Source organism: Schistocerca americana, chromosome 1 (assembly GCF_021461395.2).
Source record: "Schistocerca americana isolate TAMUIC-IGC-003095 chromosome 1, iqSchAmer2.1, whole genome shotgun sequence".
Taxonomy (NCBI): Eukaryota; Metazoa; Arthropoda; class Insecta; order Orthoptera; family Acrididae; genus Schistocerca; species Schistocerca americana.
This window is the reverse complement of record NC_060119.1, coordinates 1,049,013,224-1,049,035,422: the sequence shown is the minus strand read 5'-3', so window position 1 is coordinate 1,049,035,422 and position 22,199 is coordinate 1,049,013,224.

Genomic DNA, 22,199 nt, shown 5'->3' with positions numbered 1-22,199 from the left:
GAACAAACTGTGTACCATTAAGGAGACTACGAATGTGCGGCAGTCCTCCATGCGGGCCTCTCACAGACACTCTGTAGCTCTCTGCCGGCTCCGCATCGGCCACGCTTGGGCGACCCACGGCTACCTACTGCGCCGTGAAGACCCGCCACAGTGTCGATGCGGCGCCCGGTTGACAGTGGTCCACATTCTTGTGTACTGTCCCACTTTGATTGCCCAGCGACGAAATCCTGGGTTACCGGATTCGTTGCCGCTAATTTTATCTGACAACACCTCATCGGCTGATTTAGTTTTACGTTTTATTCGTGAGGGTGGGTTTTATCATTTGGTCTAAGTTTCAGCGAATGTCCTTTGTCCCTCTATGTCCTCCACCTTAGTGCTTCTAGGGTGGAGGTTTTAATGTGCTCCAGAGTGGCGGGCTCCTCCTTTTTTTATTCTCATGGTCAGTCAGCCATGGTAATCTGCTTTGCTGTTTTAATCTCTTCATCCCGTTTCTGTGGTTTTCTTGTCTCCTTTAGTCCATCGTTCTTTTGATTTTTCCTTTCATTCCGTTTTGAGATGTTAGTCTCGTTTATTTTATTCTCACACTTGTGGCGTTGTTTTATTCGCGCCGGCCGAAGTGGCCGTGCGGTTAAAGGCGCTGCAGTCTGGAACCGCAAGACCGCTACGGTCGCAGGTTCGAATCCTGCCTCGGGCATGGATGTTTGTGATGTCCTTAGGTTCCTTAGGTTAGTTAGGTTTAACTAGTTCTAAGTTCTAGGGGACTAATGACCTCAGCAGTTGAGTCCCATAGTGCTCAGAGCCATTTTTTTGTTTTATTCAGAGCAAGGGACTGATGACCTGGTAGTTTGGTCCTTTTTCCCCGTCTTTTAATCCAACCAACTTTAATGATTCTTAGTTGATAGTTAACTGTAATGGCAAGATTCAGCAAAGATTTGAATGTGACATGAATTTTATGTAGATACCACTGCTCGTAATTTACCAGATGAAACAGTTGGCAGAGAGGAGATACTTGGAGTATAGCGGAACACCTACGTCAAGGCTCAATAGGCAGAAGTGTACCACCAGGCATTTGTCTTGTGCCAAGAGGGATGGCTAAGTGCTACGAATCTAAATCGCTCTGGGTTGTAAGCACCGGAGCGTGTTTATGACCCACGCACGCCGCAAATCCAGCGCTCGTCACGGCACTGCAGTTGCGGCGTACGTCAGCTTAGCGGCCCGGAGGGGTCGCCCACTGATGCCACGGAGCGCGTACTGTACGTGAACGTCGCACTCGGCCAGAGCGTCATTTCATCACAACGATCAATGGCTCGAGTTTGCATTCCAGCGGGCGCAAATGGTGTCCGTGTATTTGCTTTTAATTCCAGAGGATATAAAAGGTCTTTAATATTCGTTTCGGGCTGCACAAGCAATTTCTCAAGCGTGAAGTGAGCGGGAAACTAAGGTACTACATTCGAAAGAACAATAAATTACTTCGTGGTAGATCGCTGTTAAAACGAGGACATTGAGCAGTTGTCAATTTTAATTGGACTTTTTTGTGATAAGCGACGTCTCATGTTTAATGATCCTTGCCTCTGTCCAAATGCTGTATGTTTCAGTGGCTGTAAATTTAGATTGTCTCCGAACAATTTTTATAATAAGTTCTGCTCACTGAAGACATTAGAATAAATTAGATGTTGCTAGAACGCTGTTAAAACGTGGACATTGAAGAGCTGTTAAATTTTTGTGGTAAGCGATGTTTCAAATTTAATGATCTTTGCCTCTATTCACGTAAGCTTTATGTTTCAGTGGATGCTAATTTAGATTATAGTTTCTAGACGATTCTTATAACAAGTTCCGCTCATTGAAGACATTCATTTTGCATTCCAGAGCATAGTCCCCCATAAGTAACATTAAATTTACCTCTTCTACTGTTTATAATAAATTGATGAATAAACTGGATATTCCCACTTTTCCTTGTTTCTTTTTATCACGCACAGTGAATAAGGTATGCTTCGAACTTGATGTGTGTTACACGTGGAGCGTCTCTGCTACACTCTTATAAACTTTTGTCACATTTCATAAGCCAACTAGTGATTAGAAAATATCGTTAAGTACAAAGTGTTCCAGAAGTTCGTTAGCATTTGAAAATGCAGTAATTCACGGAGAAAGGTAAAAATTGACAGACATGACCGATGTGACGTGGTGATTTATTGAAACCAAAAACGAGTGCAAAAACTGCCGAGAGATGGCGCTGGACAGCAACACGGCTGTGATGTCGTGTCAGAATCGTGTATAAATTGGTACGACATCTAAGTGGGATGGTGCTCCACTCTATATTGCTACATGTGCGAAAGATCTCTTCCGCACATCGTTTGATGAGAATCGCGTGCCTCCCAGGTCCCCGGACCTCAGTTCGTGCGAATTATTGGCTGTAGGGTTAATTGAAGTGACAAATCTACCGTGATCGTCTGATCGTCTGATCGTCTGATCTCATTAAAGGATGCTAAAAAACAACATTCGACGGCAGTTTCTCACCACACCTACTGATGTGCTGTGTGGTGCTGTTCACAACATTGTCCCTCGACTACAGATATTATTGATGAATGACGACGGTCATTTTGAGCGTTTGTTACAAACATTATCTTTGCTAAAAACTATTGTTGTGCTAATTAGTGCTTTTGGATCATATGTAGCGCTGTTTGTTCATCGTTTTTTGCTCTCTTTTGTTTCAGTAATGCCATGTGATTTCAACAATGTGTATCAATTTTTATCTCCCTACCTGTGTTATTCCGTGCAGTATTGAATTTATGCCGGCCGCGGTGGTCTCGCGGTTCTAGGCGCGCAGTCCGGAACCGTGCGACTGCTACGGTCGCAGGTTCGAATCCTGCCTCGGGCATGGATGTGTGTGATGTCCTTAGGTTAGTTAGGTTTAAGTAGTTCTAAGTTCTAGGGGACTGATGACCACAGCAGTTGAGTCCCATAGTGCTCAGAGCCATTTGAACCATTTGAAGTATTGAATTTACAAATGTTAACCGATTTTTGGGTAACTTTCGAAGAAACAGACTAATTACAATGTAAATATAATGTCTTCAGACCCAAATATACCATATTTTGCTATATGTTCGTGGCTTCTATTTACTGCGTAGATCTTTTTTGTAGATTATATTTTCAATGAGAAGTAAGAAAATATTTTTGAAATAAAATTATACGTAAATGAGCATGTTGCACTATTAAAATTTGCTACCTTATGATGAAATGGGAGATACGATATTGCGTCAAGAGTTTGACAGAGCACTGAAAGACCTGAATCGAAACAAGGCCCCGGAAGTAGACAACATTCCATTAGAACTACTGACGGCCTTGGGAGAGCCAGCCCTGACAAAACTCTACCATCTGGTGAGCAAGATGTATGAGACAGGCGAAATACCCTCAGACTTCAAGAAGAATATAATAATTCCAATCCCAAAGAAAGCAGGCGTTGACTGATGTGAAAATTACCGAACTATCAGCTTAATAAGTCACAACTGCAAAATACTAACGCGAATTCTTTACAGACGAATGGAAAAACTGGTAGAAGCCGACCTCGGGGAAGATCAGTTTGGATTCCGTAGAAATGTTGGAACACGTGAGGCAATACTGACCCTACGACTTATCTTAGAAGAAAGATTAAGGAAAGGCAAACCTACGTTTCTAGCATTTGTAGACTTAGAGAAAGCTTTTGACAATGTTGACTGGAGTACTCTCTTTCAAATTCTAAAGGTGGCAAAGGTAAAATACAGGAAGCGAAAGGCTATTTACAATTTGTACACAAACCAGGTGGCAGTTATAAGAGTTGAGGGGCACGAAAGGGAAGCAGTGGTTGGGAAGGGAGTGAGACTGGGTTGTAGCCTCTCCCCGATGTTATTCAATCTGTATAATGAGCAAGCAGTAAAGGAAACAAAAGAAAAATTTGGAGTACGTATTAAAATCCATGGAGAAGAAATACAAATTTTGAGTTTTGCTGATGACATTGTAATTCTGTCAGAGACAGCAAAGGACCTGGAAGAGCAGTTGAATGGAATGGGCAGTGTCTTGAAAGGATGAACATCAACAAAAGCAAAACGAGGACAATGGAATGTAGTCGATTTAAGTTGGGTGATGCTGAGGGAATTAGATTAGGAAATGAGGCATTTAAAGTAGTAAAGGAGTTTTGCTATTTGGGGAGCAAAGTAACTGAGGATGGTCGAAATAGAGAGGATATAAAATGTAGACTGGCAACGGCAACGAAAACATTTCTGAAGAAGAGTATAGATTTAAGTGTCAGGAAGTCGTTTCTGAAAGTATTTGTATGGAGTGTAGCCATGTATGGAAGTGAAACATGGACGATAACCAGTTTGGACAAGAAGAGAATAGAAGCTATCGAAATGTGGTGCTACAGAAGAATGCTGAAGATTAGATGGGTAGATCACATAACTAATGAGGAGGTATTGAATAGAATTGGGGAGAAGAGGAGTTTGTGGCACAACTTGACAAGAAGGAGGGACCGGTTGGTAGGACATGTTCTGGGGCATCAGGGGATCACAAATTTAGCATTGGAGGGCAGCGTAGAGGGTAAAAACCGTAGACGGAGACCAAGAGATGAATACACTAAGCAGATTCAGAAGGATGGCGGTTGCAGTAAGTACTGGGAGATGAAGAAGCTTGCACAGGATAGAGTAGCATGGAGAGCTGCATCAAACCAGTCTCAGGACTGAAGACCACAACAACAACAACCTGTGACTAATTCGTGTGATTGCATCGGTTATCATAGATGACATTGTTACATGGTTCTAAGGCACGGGGTACTAAAGTATACACTAAGTAAGGAAATTACTGCGAATCGTCGTACAGTAGCTAAATCAGCCGTCGTTAAAAACCTGAAGACATACATTGCAAGTTTGTTTCATTGAAATTGAGGAAGTTTATGACTGAAATTCATTCACTATTATTTAATCAAGAGTCCACATCGGATGACGTTTCTGACTGTATAAAGACAACCCACACTATCTGTTCTACTATTCTGTATCCCACCACACTCGAAACATCCTAGCAGCACTGTTATTGGACAAATTACCATTTACCTGTAACCTTTTTCATAGCCTGCTTCAGACGGGACCACAAAGGTGAAATGAAAGCTACGTTGCATAATGCCCTGTACTAGGCGCTGGTGCAGTGTACATAGTCCTGACCAAGTATTTCGTTGAATCTTGCTTCTTTTAACGTACATTTTCTCATACTAATCCTCCAGGATAAATATAAAAGTCATCGGACATAGGAGGCGTATCATGAACAAATAACAAACGAAACTTCGGTAATACGTATAGATTAGTAAGACCCAAGAAAGAAAAGTACGAATACCTTATTCAGTATCCTCGTATTTCTCGTATTTATACTCGATTTACTTTTCTCTAATTGCACACGTGGCCATCGCACCTGGCATACATTTCGACCCCCCCCCCCCCCCCCCCCCCCAAAAAAAACATTCGGGCACAAAGAACACCTCATTCAAGAAACAAACGCACGCAGTCTTCTTTCATCGTTACAGCTCTTCTGGGAGCGTGCTGGAGCTCGTTTCCTGTTTGAGCTAGGAACATGTAAAAAGTTTTTGGTTTATCCCGGACCAGCGGATATTTTTATAGCCTTTCGAACATCTTACTGTATCTGTTTTACAGTATATTAAGAAAGGTTTGAACGACGAACTGGAGCTGGAGCCCAGGGAAATTGTGCGAATCGATTATTTCCTTTCGCAAAAGATTTTAAGTGGCTGAAATTCATGTTCAGTTAATGACACCATTTGTATGTGCCCCGTTGGATTTTACATGTAAAAACGGTTCACCCTCGTTGGGATCTTACGTGCAAAAACAGTCACCCTTAAATAACTACGGACTGGAGCGAGGATGAAAGGAAATTTTGCTTATCCAATACTGTCCTTTGTCGAGATACGGTGGTTTAAAGTCGAGCTAAACGTAGCACATAAAACTTATGCTTACGCGAACTGAATGGTAGAGATCAAATAACTAAAAATATGCGTTATTACAATAAAACTGAAAACTCACTTTCAAAAATCTTGCTTCACTCGGTTTTTTATGAGCTTTATTTACACGCGTCGCTTCTCTGTTTCAGACTGGCGTGAATCGGTTTAAATTTTGAAAGAAGGTAGACAAATATATATAAGTGTGCTCACCCTGTTGATTTGTAAAAACTTCATCTTTTCCACGATGTAAGAAACATGGTTCTAAAAACAAATAAAGATACCTATATCACATCAGTTGTCGCCTGAACCAACAGAAGCCTACATCAATTGCCAAGCTAAGGCGGTCTAATATCAAAATTATGGTACAATAAAATTTGGGAATAAGAATAAAAAATCCTCCTGTCGCAGCACAAGAAAATGCTAATATGTCATAGGAAATGTTAGGGATGTAAAAGAAGGGAACTAGCTTTTCGATTTATCTGGTAGCATCAGAGACATTTAAATCGAAACATCTTGACATATTCGTGCTTTTTGACGAGTTAATCCTACTTCCCTAGCGCTGTGAACACTTAATAGACCCACCCCCTGTAACATGGCTGGTGAGGGCAGTAAGAACAAATAGAAACAAATTTATGTGGTTCTGGAGAATGAGATGCATCTGTAATATGAAGTATCCCAAAGTGGAGCGCCTCTTTAATAGGAAGTATCCCATAGTGGGGATACATGCGTTCTAAACTTTAATGATACACTGTTTCATATTGCGCGTCATGACAAAAGCCGTATTGGATGACATGATGGGATGTGTCACGTTATCCGACACATCATGTATCATGTTACTTTGCTTCACACGATGCATTATATTACGTGACGTGGGTACTAATACTAACAGGGAAAAAAAGCCCGAATATGTGAAGATGTTTTGGCGCAAATGTCTTTGAAGCTGCCAGATCGTACTCTTCTTCTGCATCCCTAACTCTGCACAGGATATATTCGGCTTTTTTATGCTACGATAGGAGCATTTTTTATTCTGGTGAACGTATTCACAAATAGAGTGGATAACAAGATACACGAAGTATAATAAGCAGGTCATTCGATTAACTATGCATCCACACGCTATCGAATTTTAACACATGCGCGCCAAAAAGGTATCTGTTTCCCACAGTTGACAAAAGAAAAGCCCTTGGAATTTGAGTCAAATACCTGTAGATTTACACAATATGAGAAAGAGCATCCCTATTTTGCAAAAGCCTGAAGGGTTTTCGCCTCAGTAACAACTACCTGGTAAAACAAATGACTTCGTGGTCTCAGAACATCATACTGTACGCCAAGCCTCGAATTTGCAAAGAAATTGTTTTCCATGATGCTACTGGTATACCACATATTTCAGTATCACAAATTCCAAAGCATTTACGAAATGTTATGTAAATTAAAGGTGTAGGTGGGAGAAAGGAAAGGAAAGCGAAGAAAACTGATGATATCAGCTGCATCAAAACTTTATGCGGAATCAGCGGCGACGAGTGAAAATGTGTGCTGGACCAAGACTAGAACTCGTCATCCCACGCTTACAAGGTAGCTGCGTTAAACACTGCGCCTTCCAGACGCAGTGTTTACCGTGAATTCAAGGACTATTTCAGCACGCCCCCCGGCCAACTCACATTCCGACCTAGCAACACCTATCCACAATTCCTGTCCATGAGTTCCATGCTCGCTGATTTATAGATTCCCTTTGGAGGTCGAACGGTATTGTTCAATCGCTCTCAAGGTTGTGGCAACGTGCTGACATGAGGAAAGTTTCCAACCGATTTCTCATACACAAGCAGCAGTTGAACGGCGTTGCCTGGTGAAACGTTGTTGTGATGCCTCGTGTAAGGAGGAGAAATGCGTACCATCACGTTTCCGACTTTGATAAAGGTCGGGTTGTAGCCTATCGCGATTGCGGTTTATCGTATCGCTACATTGCTGCTTGCGATGGTCGAGATCCAATGACTGTTAGCAGAATGCTGGATTCCAACGGCCTCGTATCACTAGCAGTCGAGATGACAGGCATCTTATCCGCATGGCTGTAACGGATCGTGCAGCCACGTCTCGATCCCTGAGTCAACAGATGGGGACGTTTGCAAGACAACAACCATTTACACGAACAGTTCGTCGACGTTTGCAGTAGCATGGACTATCAGCTCGGAGACCATGGCTGCGGTTACTCTTGACACTGCATCACAGACAGGAGCGCCTGCGATGGCGTACTCAACGACGAACCTTGGTGCACGAATGGCAAAACGTCATTTTTTCGGATGAAACCAGGTTCTCTTTACAGCATCATGATGGTCGCATCCGTGTTTGACGACATCGCGGTGAACGTACATTGGAAGCGCGTATTCGTCATCGCCATACTGGCGTATCACCCGGCGTGATGCTATGGGGTGCCATTGGTTACACGTCTCGGTCACCTCTTGTTCGCACTGACGGCACTTCGAACAGTGGACGTTACATTTCAGATGTGTTAAGAACCGTGTCTCTACCCTTCATTTAATCAGTCCCGATTGCGCAACCACCAGTTTGATTTTCCAGCAACACTGGCCTAATAATACTAGGGCCCGTGTTGCCCGGCAGCCTCGCTCAGCGGCTAAGTCCCTCTCAAGGTCACCCGCCTTACACAGCAGCTCAAAGCAAATTCACACAGCCATGAAAATGGCCCGTGTTGCTGGAAACCCTACATTTCAGCAGGATAATGAACCACCTGATGTTGCAGGTCCTGTACGGGCCTTTCTGGATACAGAAAATGTTCGACTGCTGCCCTGGGCAGCACATTCTCCAGATCTGTCACCAATTGAAAACGCCTGGTCAATGGTGGCCTAGCAAGTGGCTCGTCACAATACGCCAGTCACTACTCTTGATGAACTGTGGTATCGTGTTGAAGGTGCATGGGCAGCTGTACCTGTACACGCCATCCACGCTTTGTTTGACACAATGCCGAGGCGTATCAAGGCCGTTATTACGGGCAGAGGTGGTTGTTCTGGGTACTGATTTCTCAGGATGTATGCACCCAAATTACGTGAAAATGTAATCACGTGTCAGTTCTAGTATAATATATTTGTCCAATGAATACCCGTTTATCATCTGCACTCCTTGTTGGTGTAGCAATTTTAATGGCCAGTGGTGTACTACCTAAATTGAATGAACCTCCACCTTCAATTTACATAGTATGCATCACAGGTAAGGACTCTGTGTAGTGTCTGTACCTAAGATCTGAACGAACAGACCACGCTTTCATATAATTGATTCGCCTCGATGTACAATGAATCTACAAGCGTCCTTGCAGACGCACAATATCTTTCGAACTCCAGCAGGAATCTAGAAATTGGCAAACATCGGGCACACGAATGGGAACCGCAGGTAAGTGGCCCTAGGTGGTACTGTGAGTCGGCCGAGAGGTGTGCTAAGATAGTGCATTTGCGATAAATGTCCGGGTGGTGACGTGGTAAACGTAAGTGTATCGTAAGTAAGAGCTCCTGGGTTCGAGTGTCAGTCCAGCATATATTTTCACTCCTCGTCGTTACTTCCGCATAAAATTACAATGCTGTTGATATAATCAATTCCTTCCCTTTCCTTTCCTTCCCCCCACCTCCACCTTCAATTTACGTAATATATATCACAGCTGCGGACTCCATTTGGTGCGTGTTCTTTCGTACATGCCCGAAGGAAGAAACAGCACCGTTTCATATAATGTACGAAGCACGCGATCGAGAAGCGCCGACAGCGAGAGCACATGAATTGACACAAAGAAACTCCGTAAGAACTCCAACCAATGTGATACGATATTGCAGTGTCTGTGTTGTTAAGATGAACGATGCAATGTTCCTTCGAACGTGCATACATGCAAGTATCCAGACACTCCTACGTAAAATGGAATTGACCGCTAGGCGTTATGAGAAGCAGACCTACAAGTATTAAGGGAGTCAGGGCGTTTTTTGTAGCGATTAGAGAAGCGGCAACAGCAAAATGGACCAGTCTGGAGAGCAAAATACTTAAATTGTGACTTCTCCTCAATAATAAGTACATGAGAAACACAAACACTTTTAAGCTGCCCAGTCTGATCCCATGCAGTGACAGAGTGAGACCGGCGGTATTAAGGTGGATGGACGCAAAAAATCGCATGAAGTCAGTCGACGGATTTACTCGTGAGTTCGCAAGAGCTACAAGCAAGCCAGCTAGCACAATGATTTTGTGTTCTGAGTTAAAAACCATGAGGTAATGGTCGAGCAGCTCTTCATAAGGAACAAATTTACGTAGTGGCGCAAACAGCAACGCCACAGTGAATTTCTGGAAATGTGTGATCTGGAGTGATGAGTCACGGTAACCCAATGACAATTTCAGGTAATATGTAGTTGTAGATCAATTAGTGAATTAGTAATGATTTCCATTAAAGGGTATCCCAATCGTAACGGTTTGTTCACCAGCAAAATTATCTTATTTTAGAAATAAGTCCATGGTTGACATTAGTGGCCTGGTGAACTAGCAGTAATGTGCGTGCCTGGAAACCGAAAGGCTGCGGGATCGAATCCCTGTCGTAGCATGAATGTTGCAGTTTGTTTTTTGAAGTATCCTTCACCTTCACCTCGCGACGGTGTGAGGACTCGCGTGAAACAGCTTATGGTTAGGATTGCACGTTAAGCTGTAGACTACCTTTCCCCAGCTGAGCAACTAGGAGAAGTTGAGACATGGAAACCGCCGAAGTGGCTAGCTATTGAAAGAGTTGCTCGAGACCACTGAGCCACAGGAAGTTGTTATTATGAGTCGTGCTATAAGAGAAGTAGTGAGGAGTTGGTGTTACGGTATGGGGGTGTCGAGATCCCCTGCTATACCCGCAGGGCAAGACAGATAGTTTGATTTGTGGAAAGGGTATAAAATGAGTAGCTGTCATTTGCACTCGAACATACTACTTTATTCATTTGACAAACATTACAAGAGTAAAGTAAACATTAAAAGCAGAGCAAGCCAAACATTAATTTTAGAAGTTAATTCCCGGCTAAATGCGCCATTCAGTCTCAAGCCTCAGGGGCAAAACGACTTTAATTTAAAACCGACTGAAGGCTAATCACTTAAGACTAAAAAACCAGACTTTGAATTTTAAAAGGCAGAAGGCCTCATCTTAACGCATTTCTCCAAATGAGGCTGAAGGCCCAAACAATCTCACGCCTTAAGACCAAAACAACTTTAATTTAAAATCGGCTAGAAGCCATACATATACGAACAACAAGGACAAATAAGAAAACGCAGCACATCAAACGGCGCTCAGAAGTTCCTGAGCGTCTGCCTGGAATTCAAACATTAACGCTCGCTTAGGTGAGACAGGCAGTCGGCCCAACAATTCTCAATCCGATGGCAACCCAACCGACAGACAGCCAACGGACCAAGCGACAGGATAACTTCCGCTCCACCCGACCAGCACACAACAGGGAGTTCAATGGAACAACGGAGAAGGTATCGGCGCCCACAACGAATTACACATTCGGCTGTCAAACTACACGCCGTGCTGGACAGCCACAACACGACGAGGAAAATACACCGCCTGAATTTATATCAACGGCCAGAGCAGGTAACCGGAACGTTAACGGCCACAAGAGAGAAGATTCCGCTGTTGCACTTCAATTCCAAAATAATCAAGTTGAGTTAAACTCCACAGAAGGGCGGCTAGAATTTCGCCAACTTGAAAACACTCGTTGTTGCTCACACGAATGTCCCAACAGCCCACAACGAAATTCAAACGACACAATGTGAACAGTTGGGGCTGGCTGGTAGAGTAAGTAAAGACTCAACTTTAGTGTCCGGGGCCTCGTAGCAATGGGAACAGCCCCTCACACTCCGACTGCACGTGGTCGCCGCCAGCGTCCTCGGCCAAACACGCGCCATGGAGACTTCCTCGCTGCTCCACGCCAACCGACCAACTACCCGCACACGGCACAGCCGGAAACTATAGGCACGAGGACAAAGATAGTACAATGGTGCGAATATCGATACACGCTGCTGCTGCTGCCAATCGCGGAGAGGGAGGATAACAGCATAATCGCGATAACCGCAATAAAATTCCTCAAACTGAACCACTAGAAGACTTTTGGAATGAGAAAGCCGATTTTGCTCCAGACTCCAGCATCCAACGTTACTACCTTCTCTGGTTTCTGCTCTTGAAGAAGAATGGGCTGCCATTCCTCCACAGATATTCAGACATCTTAATGACAATATTCCCTCCAGAGTAAACCGCCATAGTGGCGAATGGTATATACATCCCATTTTAATATCTACTAAAAGAATGACCGGAAACTTTTGATGAGATTGTGTAAAAGTTGACAAACGTAATAACATGTCTAATTACATATCTATACATTCTCCATAATTTGTTGTTATTAGTACATCAGTAGCAAACTACACATTACTAAACAAATAGCAGTTAACAGCGGATATGATGTAAGCATGGCGAATCGTCCTAGCCACAGGAGAAAAAGGCAGAAAAGAGGAACTACCTAAGGATAAAAATATTGTTACTGAAGCGTATTCTGGGAAATTATTACAGAAACTTGCAAAGATGCATACAGTACATGCCGTACAATGTCCAGCTGGCATTTAAAGCAACACATTCAGTCAGATAAATTTTAAGGCACGAGGGAGGGAACAGTATAACTAAAATAGAGCAGATGAATCTGTACAAAATGAATGTGCGTCATGTGGCTCAAAATATGCAGGGCATATGAGGAAAAAAAATTTGAGGTATGAGGAGCACACGGACCTTTTTAGATTGAGCTGCTATGGTAAATCGGTGGCAGACAACTTATATATAAGACAGGTCATCTGCTGGAAGGTATTCTAGAGGCTTTGGAATGGATGCTCTCAGCAAAGAAAGGAAGAAAGCTTTACCTTCATGAAGAACTAGGTTTAGTAATTAACAGAGACAGCTTTGATAATGTACATTATATACAAACGGCAGTAACGCTTTCGCCCACCAGTTTATGAATTTCTTTACGATTAGCAGAAATATTCTAAAATGAGCAGTTTGGATCGATAAATTTGGTATGTTGTTTCTTCATGGTTTCTGTAACATCTTTGGAATATTATGGAACGGCGGATAACTGAAAGCAGTCAGTTTGAGATATATACTTGTTTACTGGACTATCCAGTGCACGGAAAGGCAGCTATTGTAGCTTCAAGCAGATAGGCCGGTATCACCACCCCAGGGTAATTGCACTCCGGTGAATAGGCGGTAGTATCGAGGAAAGAAACGGGGAATTAGGTGTTACCGATTTTAAGGGGTGTTAGAACGGAAATTTTTTTCACATTTTCGGATTTTTATCTCATTATAAAATTTGGAATTTTCCGAATAAAATGATATATATATATCACTTATAAAGTCACATGGGAAGTATTTCTTTTTAAATATAATCTACACCGGTTGAAAATGTTAAAATTTTTACGTGCATTACTTCAAGACGTAAGAAAATCGATTATTTATTATATAGAAGGCTGTGGATTGCTGTGTTATAAACGTTAAACGATGTGTTTCTATTGACAGCACTGTCAAAAACCGTATTGTATCGTTTCATAGTATAAACATGCATTGTATGTCGAAGCGCTAACGTTTTTCCGAGGGAAAGTGACGAATAGATTGGTAAATCTCTCAAAAAGTGAAGTATGACGCCAAGACGATGTGTTTTTAAGAAAAGCGGGTTTCATGGTAATAGCTTTTCGAATAAAGGGAAACATTGTGTTCAGCATGTGGCGTGTAAAGTTACAGACAAAGAAATACAGGCATACTCGTCAGTATCTAGCGAAACACCCATTAGTGCTTCGAAGATTAAAATAAAACATTGTGATACACCGTTTTCTCTGAACGAAAGTAATGTAAATGGTAGGTTAGGTAATATTCTGATAGATTTACACATCCTAACAAGGGTGTTAGGTGAATGTGTGCGTTGTAAAATATGTGGAGGGCCAGTTAGTTTACATGAAGACAGTGAGGTATCAAATGGACGAATCAGGAAACTTATCATTAATTGTTCCAGTTGTAAATATACTAATTCATTTTTGAATTCTGATAAGTATAAAGACAATTATTTTGAAGTAAATGTTAGATAGTTTTATGGATTGAGAGCTATTGGCAAAGGACACACTGCAGCAGAAACAACGTGTGCCATAATGAATATGCCGCGCCCACTTTGTAAAATCGGCAAGTATGCAGGATTTATTGAAGCTGCTGCAGAATCTGTTGCATGTGAGGCAATGAAGGGTGCTGCAAACGAAGCTGTTGAAATAAATGATGGTATGACTGACGTACCAGTAGCTTTTGATGGCACTTGGCAGAAGTGCGGCTACAGTTCTAAGAATTCTGTTGCTATGGTGACCAGTGTGGATATTGAAAAGGTAATAGATTTCCAGATTTTAATCAAATATTGTTATAAATGTAAATCAGGGAATGAAGAAGGGCATATCTGTGACAGAAATTACGAAAGAACAATTGATGGTAAGGACGCCTCTGCAGCTATTGAAATTTTTAGTCGCTCTGTGAACGAAAGGGGAATGTGTTACACTAAGTTCTTAGGTGATGGAGACTCAAAAGTGTATAACAGTTTAGTAATTGCTCAGCCTTATGGTGAAAAGATTATCAAACTCGTATGTGTTGGTCGTGTCCAGAAGAGGATGGGCACCAGGTTAAGAAAGTTGAAACAAAGTTTGAGAGACAAGAAACTTTCTGATAGTAAAACGATAAGAGGCAGGCTGACAGAATGATTGATGAACTACAGCAGTTTTATGGGATGGCCATTAGAAATAATACCGAGGATTTGTTGAAAATGAAGCAGGCATTATGGGCTATCTCCTTCCAGAGACTGTCAACTGATAAAAAACCAGTACACCACCTTTGCCCTCCTGGATCTGATTCACGGTGCAATTACCGCAATGCCCAGTACTCAAACAGTTCATACAGCCGTAAACATTCCATCCCAGCAGCAGTCACGGATATCATAAAACCTACAGCATATGGGAATTAATCCTGGAGCAAACTGCATCAGAAACTTGAATGGATGGACAAGGTTCGCATTGATATGCAGCACAGTTGGCCACCAAGGAGTCCAGAAAGAAGAAAAGAAGATACAACTTAGAAAATTACCAAGAGAATGATAAACAGTATAATGAAGAGTGCTTCTGAGCGACTAAAAATAAAAAATTAAGCATATAATAAGTGAGTTACAGTCTTTTGGAACTGTAGAAGATTTTCCTGAAAATGTACATTTGCTGTTGTATTTTTCCCTAATCTGAGAAACCTCTTCGAGTTGATTATTTCAAATTTTAGGGAGTAATAACATACATATCCTGAGACCACTGAACTAAAAGAAGAACATAATGTTATGTATAATTAAAATTATTTGGGATAACGTACAAAAAAGTTCACAAAATTTAAACCATGTAATTAAAACATTGTATTTCCGAAAGCAGTGGCTGAAATGCAATTAGTATAGTTCAGTAGACTCAGAACATACAGTTTAATGTCCTGTAAAAGTTTCATGTCAATGGCTGCAGTGGTTCCTGAAATACAGGGAAAACAAGTCAGTAAATTTAACATTGTCGGAATAGGGCGTTCCAACACCCCTTAAAGTAAGACGTGGCCTTAATATCGCAAAATGTTATTGTGTTTTTATTTTATGACTACTTCATCTTTTTAGTCACTTTTGAAATGTGTATGAAGGGTTGAAGGCAGACAGCCAGCTGACGGGAGATTGCCTCTCGAAACGAGTAGCCATCTGTGTATTATAGGCTAACTAATGATAACGATAATCTTCACAACCACTCCTCTAATCCTTAGGATGGATAATACTATAGTGATTGAGAGTGATACTAGTCGAAGCACTCGCGGTAATAACACCACCTCACTACGCATAACATTACTATACGATACGGATAGTCATCATACTGGGCAAACCTAGGTGCAATCAACAGAGCCCGGATTATAGGCAGTAGTAGAGCAAGGGGAAAAAATAAGATATGGAGAGTGGGTTCAAAATGGTCGAAATGGCTCTGAGCAGTTAATGGACTTAACATCCGAGGTCATCAGTCCCATAAAACTTAGAACTACATAAACCTAACCAACCTAAGGACATCACACACATCGATGCCCGAGGCAGGATTCGAACCTGCGACCGTAGCAGTCGTGCGGTTCCGACTGAAGCGCCTAGAACCGCTCGGCCACCGATACAGGCTATGGAGAGTGGGCAAGAGGTGGTAACACGACAGTGATAACCCCTGAAATCTTGCTCCTCCTGAGGACTTTTTTTTTAGTCAAAATGTTCTGACTGGTTTGATGCACCCTCCATGAATTCCTATCCTGTGCCAAGCCTTTCACCTCAGAGTAGTACTTTCAACCTACGTCGTCAATTATTTGCTGGATGCATTCCAGTTCCTGTCTTCGTCGACAGTTTTAACCCTCTACAGAGCCTGTAGTACTATGGAAGTTACCCTATGATATTTTAACACATGACCTATCATCCAGTCCCTTGTCGTTGTCAGTTTTTTCCATATGTTCCTTTTCCCTCAGACTCTGCGGAGATCACCCTCATTCCTTACCTTGTCACTCAACCTAATTTTCTACATTCTTCAGTAGCACCACATCTCAGACTCTTTGGTTTTCTGCTGATCTGCTTTTCCAACAATTTATATCTCAATACCACACTATCCTGCGCTCGAAAAGTACATACTCAAAAATTTATTTTTCAAATTAAGATCTATGTTTCATACTAGTAGATTTCTCATAGCCAGAAATGAGCTTGTTCCCAGTGTTAGTTTGCTTTTTATGTACTTTTTGGTCCGTCCGACGTGGGTTGTTTTGCTGCCCAGATAGCACAATTCCTTAACTTCATCTGCTTCGTGATCATCAAATCTGATGTAAAGTTTGTCACTGTTCTGATTTTTGCTACTTCTTGTTGCTTTCGTTTTTCTTTCATTTACTCCTAATCCATATTCTGTGTCCTTTACACTGTTCCATTCAACAGGTCCTGCAATTCTTCTTCACTGTCACTGAGAATAGCAATACAAGCAGCGAATCTTATCATTGATATCCTTTCACCTTGGTTTTTATATTCAATCTTGAGCGTTTCTGTTATTTCCGTCATTGCTTCTTCAATGTATAGACACAACAGTAGGGGCGAAAGATTAAATCCCTGTCTTACACAATTTGTGAGCCGAGAACTTTGTTCTCGGTCTTCCACTCTTATTGTTCCCTCTGGTTCTTGTACATATTATACATTACCCGTCTTTCCCTATAGGTTACTCCCATTTTTCTCCGCATTTCGAATATCTTGCACCGTTTGACACTATTTAACGAATTTTCAAAGTCGACAAATCATATGAATCTATCTTCATATTTTTCTGGTCTTGCTTCCATTATCACCGCGACGTCAGAACTGCCTCTCTGGTGTCTCTGCCTTTCCCAAAGCCAAACTGATCGTCATCTGACACGTCCAAAATTTTCTTTTCCATTATTCTGTATGTTGTTCTTGCCAACAACTTAGATGCATGAGATGTTAAGCTGATTGTGGGATAATTCTCCCACTTGTCTTCTCTTTGCTATCTTCGAAATGCATGGATAACGTTTTCCGAAGGCTAGATGGTATATCGCCACTGTCACACATCCTACGCCCCAACGTGAATAGTCATTTTGTTGCCACTTGCCCCAATTATTTTAGAAATTCCGATGGAATGTTATCCATCCCTTCTGCCTTATTTGAGCAGACAAGTCTGCTTCCTCACAGAGATCTTCAATGGTCTCTTTTCACCTATCCGCTCTCTCCTCTGCATTTAACATTGGAGCCGCCCGCGGTGGTCTAGCGGTTCTAGGCGCTCAGTGCGGAACCGCGCGACTGCTACGGTCGCAGGTTCTAATCCTGCCTCGGGCGTGGATGTGTGTGATGTTCTTAGGTCAGTTAGGTTTAAATAGTTCTAAGACCTAGGAGACTGATGACCACAGATGTTAAGTCCCATAGTGCTCAGAGGCATTTGAACCATTTAACATTGGAATTCCCATTGCACTCTTAATTTTGGTTTTCATTGTATCGAAGGTTGTTTTGAATTTTCTGTATGCTGAGTAAGTCCTTCCTACAATCATTTCTTTTTTGGTTTCTTCACATTTTTCATACAGCCTTTTCGCCCTAGCTTCCCTACACTTCTTATTTATTTCATTTCTAAGTTATTTGTATTTCTGTATTCCTAAATTTTGTTGAACATTTTTGTACTTCCTTCTTTCGTTGATCAGTTTAAGTACCCCTGTTTTCTTCGCAGGTACCTTAATTGTACCTACGTTTTCCATTCCAACTTCAGTTATGGCCCTTTTTAGAGATATTCATTCCCTCTCATCTGATCTGCCTACTGAGCCATTCATTCTCGCAGTGTCTACTACCTCGGAGAACTTCAGGAGTATCTCTTCATGCTGCAGTACTTCCCGTGTCCAACTTCTTTGCACAATGATGCTTCCTGACTAGTCTTTTAAGCTTCAGCCTTCTCTTCGTCAATGCTAAATTATGATCTGGGTCTATATCTGCTCCTGGGTGCGCCTTACGATTGGATATCTAACTTCGGAATCTCTGTCTGACTATTATGTAATCCTGCCGGAATCTTCGCGTATCTTCTTGTCTTTTCCAAGTGGTGGCTCTTGCTCACCGTACTCGATATTACTATTTGAAATGTATTGGAAAATTCTATTAGTCATTCTCCTCTCTCATTCCTACTACCAAGCCCATGTTTCCTCGTTACACGTCCTTCTGTTCTTGCCCCTATAACCGTATTCTACTCCCCCATGACTATTAGATTTTCGTCTTCCTTTAAGTACTGAATTACCCGTTCAGTATCCTCTTCGCACTTCATCTTCAGGTTCGAATCCTGCCTCGGGCATGGATGTGTGTGATGTCCTTAGGTTAGTTAGGTTTATGTAGTTCTAAGTCTAGGGGACTGATGACCTCAGATGTCCCATAGTGCTTATAGCCATTTGAATCTTCTTGATGTACCGATCAATGAAACCTATCTGTCCGATAATTGAGATTTTTTTGCTCTTTCAGAGTCATATAAGTCTTTAATTTGTTTCCGTATGGTGTTGTAATGACGTTCCATAGGAGATTTTCAGTGTAAGTCAGTTATAGAATTGCATAATTGATACTGAGAATTCTCATCTCTTTCTCTTGTGTCCGCAGCTCGTGGTCGTACGGTAGCGTTCTCGCTTCCCGCGCCCGGGTTCCCGGGTTCGATTCCCGGCGGGTCAGGGATTTTCTTTGCCTCGCGATGACTGGGTGTTGTGTGATGTTCTTAGGTTAGTTATGTTTAAGTAGTTCTAAGTTCTAGGGGACTGATGACCGTAGATGTTAAGTCCCATAGTGCTCAGAGCCACTTTAACCAATTTTCTCTTGTCATTCACATTTATTTTTGAAGATTTATGGCGGTAAATTGCTGGCTGTCTCTTTTTGTGCAGACAGCTACTGGACCTGTGAACGGCCGTCATCCCACGAAAAAATAGCGAATGGTAAACACCGTTGACGCCACGACTCTGCCGAAATGTGCGCTGTACCGCGTGCTTTCTGGAAGGAGCGAGGAAAGCTGAGACAGGCTGAGCCCGGCCTGCCCACAACCCACACACCTTGCCCTCGTGCCATCCGGAACGATATGGCTGGTCCTCGTGCACGCCGTCTTTAGCAGTCCAACGAGTCTGAAAACATTTGTGTGATCCCTTCGCGATATTGTCGTTTTCGGAAACAGTACCGTATTCTCCATTCGCTGCAGAGTCTAAACTCTAAACTGTTCGTTCAATAGAGCCGATGCAAAGTTCGTCGAGAACTAATCAGGCAAGTCAGAAGCGGGAAGTCCGACTGAATGGGGGCGGGCAACGGTCGCGCAGCTGACGCCTGCTGGCCGGACATTGGGCGCCCCCCCCCCCCCTTCACGCCCCCCCCCCCCTGCCCCCCCGGTTTCTAGGTGTCCGGCGACCGCCAGTTGCCAGCCAGCTCCACGGGAACGCACCCGCTGCGTATTCCGAGTCCCGGACCGCGACGGCCCAAATTGCTGGTCTGCGGTGGAGGTCGCTTAGCGCCGCAATTAAGTTGCGGTCGCCTGTGGCCGGACAGCAGGTAGAGACCTCTCGCTCGCCTTGTCTGCTCACACCGCACTTTGCTCTACTCTATGCTCACTGGAAAATCGTCGCAAGTGATAAGCAACTCAGACCACGAGAAATCAATTTCCGAAAGTCTACAGGACCTAACAAGCTAAAAATTATCATTTACTGTGGCATCTCGGTTACACAATATTCTGATGTGTAGTTCTGTCTTAAGGATCAACTATGATCGCAATTCCTCTTGTAACAAAAGTATGTGTAACTGAGATGGTAAAATAAACGATGCATATCAACACAGACGAGATATTTCTCATGACGAATATATCGACGAGATCTAACAAGCCTCCCTCTTCTTCATTCGCTGTTTAACTACCTGGTATCGACCCTATCTTTACCTCGATTTCTCGCTTACCTTTTAGTGTGTATATTTTAGTAATCTTCCAAAATCCATTCTTCGTTAATGTTCATACCAACTTCTCTTACATATCAGTATATTGCTCATTTCCGATATCACTATTTTTTTTTATTCTGTCTCTCATTTTGACTCTACTGTCACTTTATCGTCTCAGTTAACTAATAGAACACGATACTTTGAAAGAAAGTAAATAATGTCTAGATATTGCGTCTCCACAAACCACGTTGGGACGCAGGTGTACTGCGAAACGTGTACCGTTTCACGATTTATTGCCGTCAGTTATCAGGCAACAGCAGTTGTTTGAATGATTCACACCAATGATTTTAGGTGTAGATTATAACGGTGAACGTATCGATGCTTTTCTTTAAGGTTTTAGGAATTAATGTTATCAGGAATTGTGTACATGCCTCACATCCATGTCTTGCAAATAAATGATTTTATCCACAATTCTCTCTTGTATTCCGAGGTTACGTTTTTGCACCTAAGCTTCTCACCTCGTAGCTTTCCCGTTACCACATCCAAATTGTTTCCTTAAGCACAGGTCCAATGATTAGTTTCCCCTTTCATTTTAAAACAAATGCGTTAGATTAAGTCTTATTTTCAGGTGTGTTGCTGGGAGCTGATCTTATGCACAGTGTTCATGCATTTTCTATTTTATTTTAAATGTTTGATTCTCGTGAACAGTGCACAGGAAATATTTCTGATTACATCGCATCCCCTATGAGCGATATCACAACGTATGCATTTTTATGAGTTTTTGGTCTGTGATCAAATTAATTTATTTTACGACTCGGCCAAACCTTTGTTTAGTTGTATGGTTAGAGTCGGTGGCGACCCTAATCTTGTCACGTTAATTTCAGCAGAAATAAGTGTTTCCATTCTCAATAACAACGTAATAACCCGTAGAAACAGGTTAGTTACATCAGATCAAAAGTGTCCAGAAAAAAGTTGACATTAATATGGGGTGTATCCACCTGTACCCACCCTTCACCTTTATGATTGCTTGAACTCTGCTAGAGACACTGGCAGTGAGGTGTCTGACTGTCTGTGGAGAAATAGTAGGCCGGTTTTCCTCGACAACCGAAATATAAGAAATGTAGCGCCGCCACTGTTTCTAGGCGCAACACAGCGAAACGACAGTGCTCCCAAGGCTGTCACAAGCGGGCTGCTATATCACCAACCTGTTTCCACATTGTGGGTAAGAGGCGCGAGCGGCCGCAGTGCCGAAGACACAGCAAAAAGGCGGGTTAGCCAAGACAGTGGCAGGCCAGTTGCCACACCTTCTGGTTGCCGCCTTGTTCTGGTGTGAGTGAATGGAAGCGGTGCCTCGGCAAAACAAGTGGGCACCGAACCTGCATAAGTACCCACCATTTTTAGCAAAAGGGCTCGCAGTCTGACAGCACCGACTACAGGGCTCATTTCCACGCCAGCAGACGGAGCGACGTGGTTTTGCACGTTACCATCACGAGACTTGGGCTCCACCACCAACGAGCCGACTTCTGGTTCTATATCGACTCCGCTGGACTCGACGCCTTCGAGCTTGCTTACTTCAACTGCAGCTGGACTTCTGCCTTGGAGGGCAGCCAATCGTGACGGCGGCAGTTCAGCCGCCCAGCCGTCTGTACTTGTGGAGACAAAATGAAGCTATAAGCCTCCTCTGCAACAATGGACACCACCGCCGG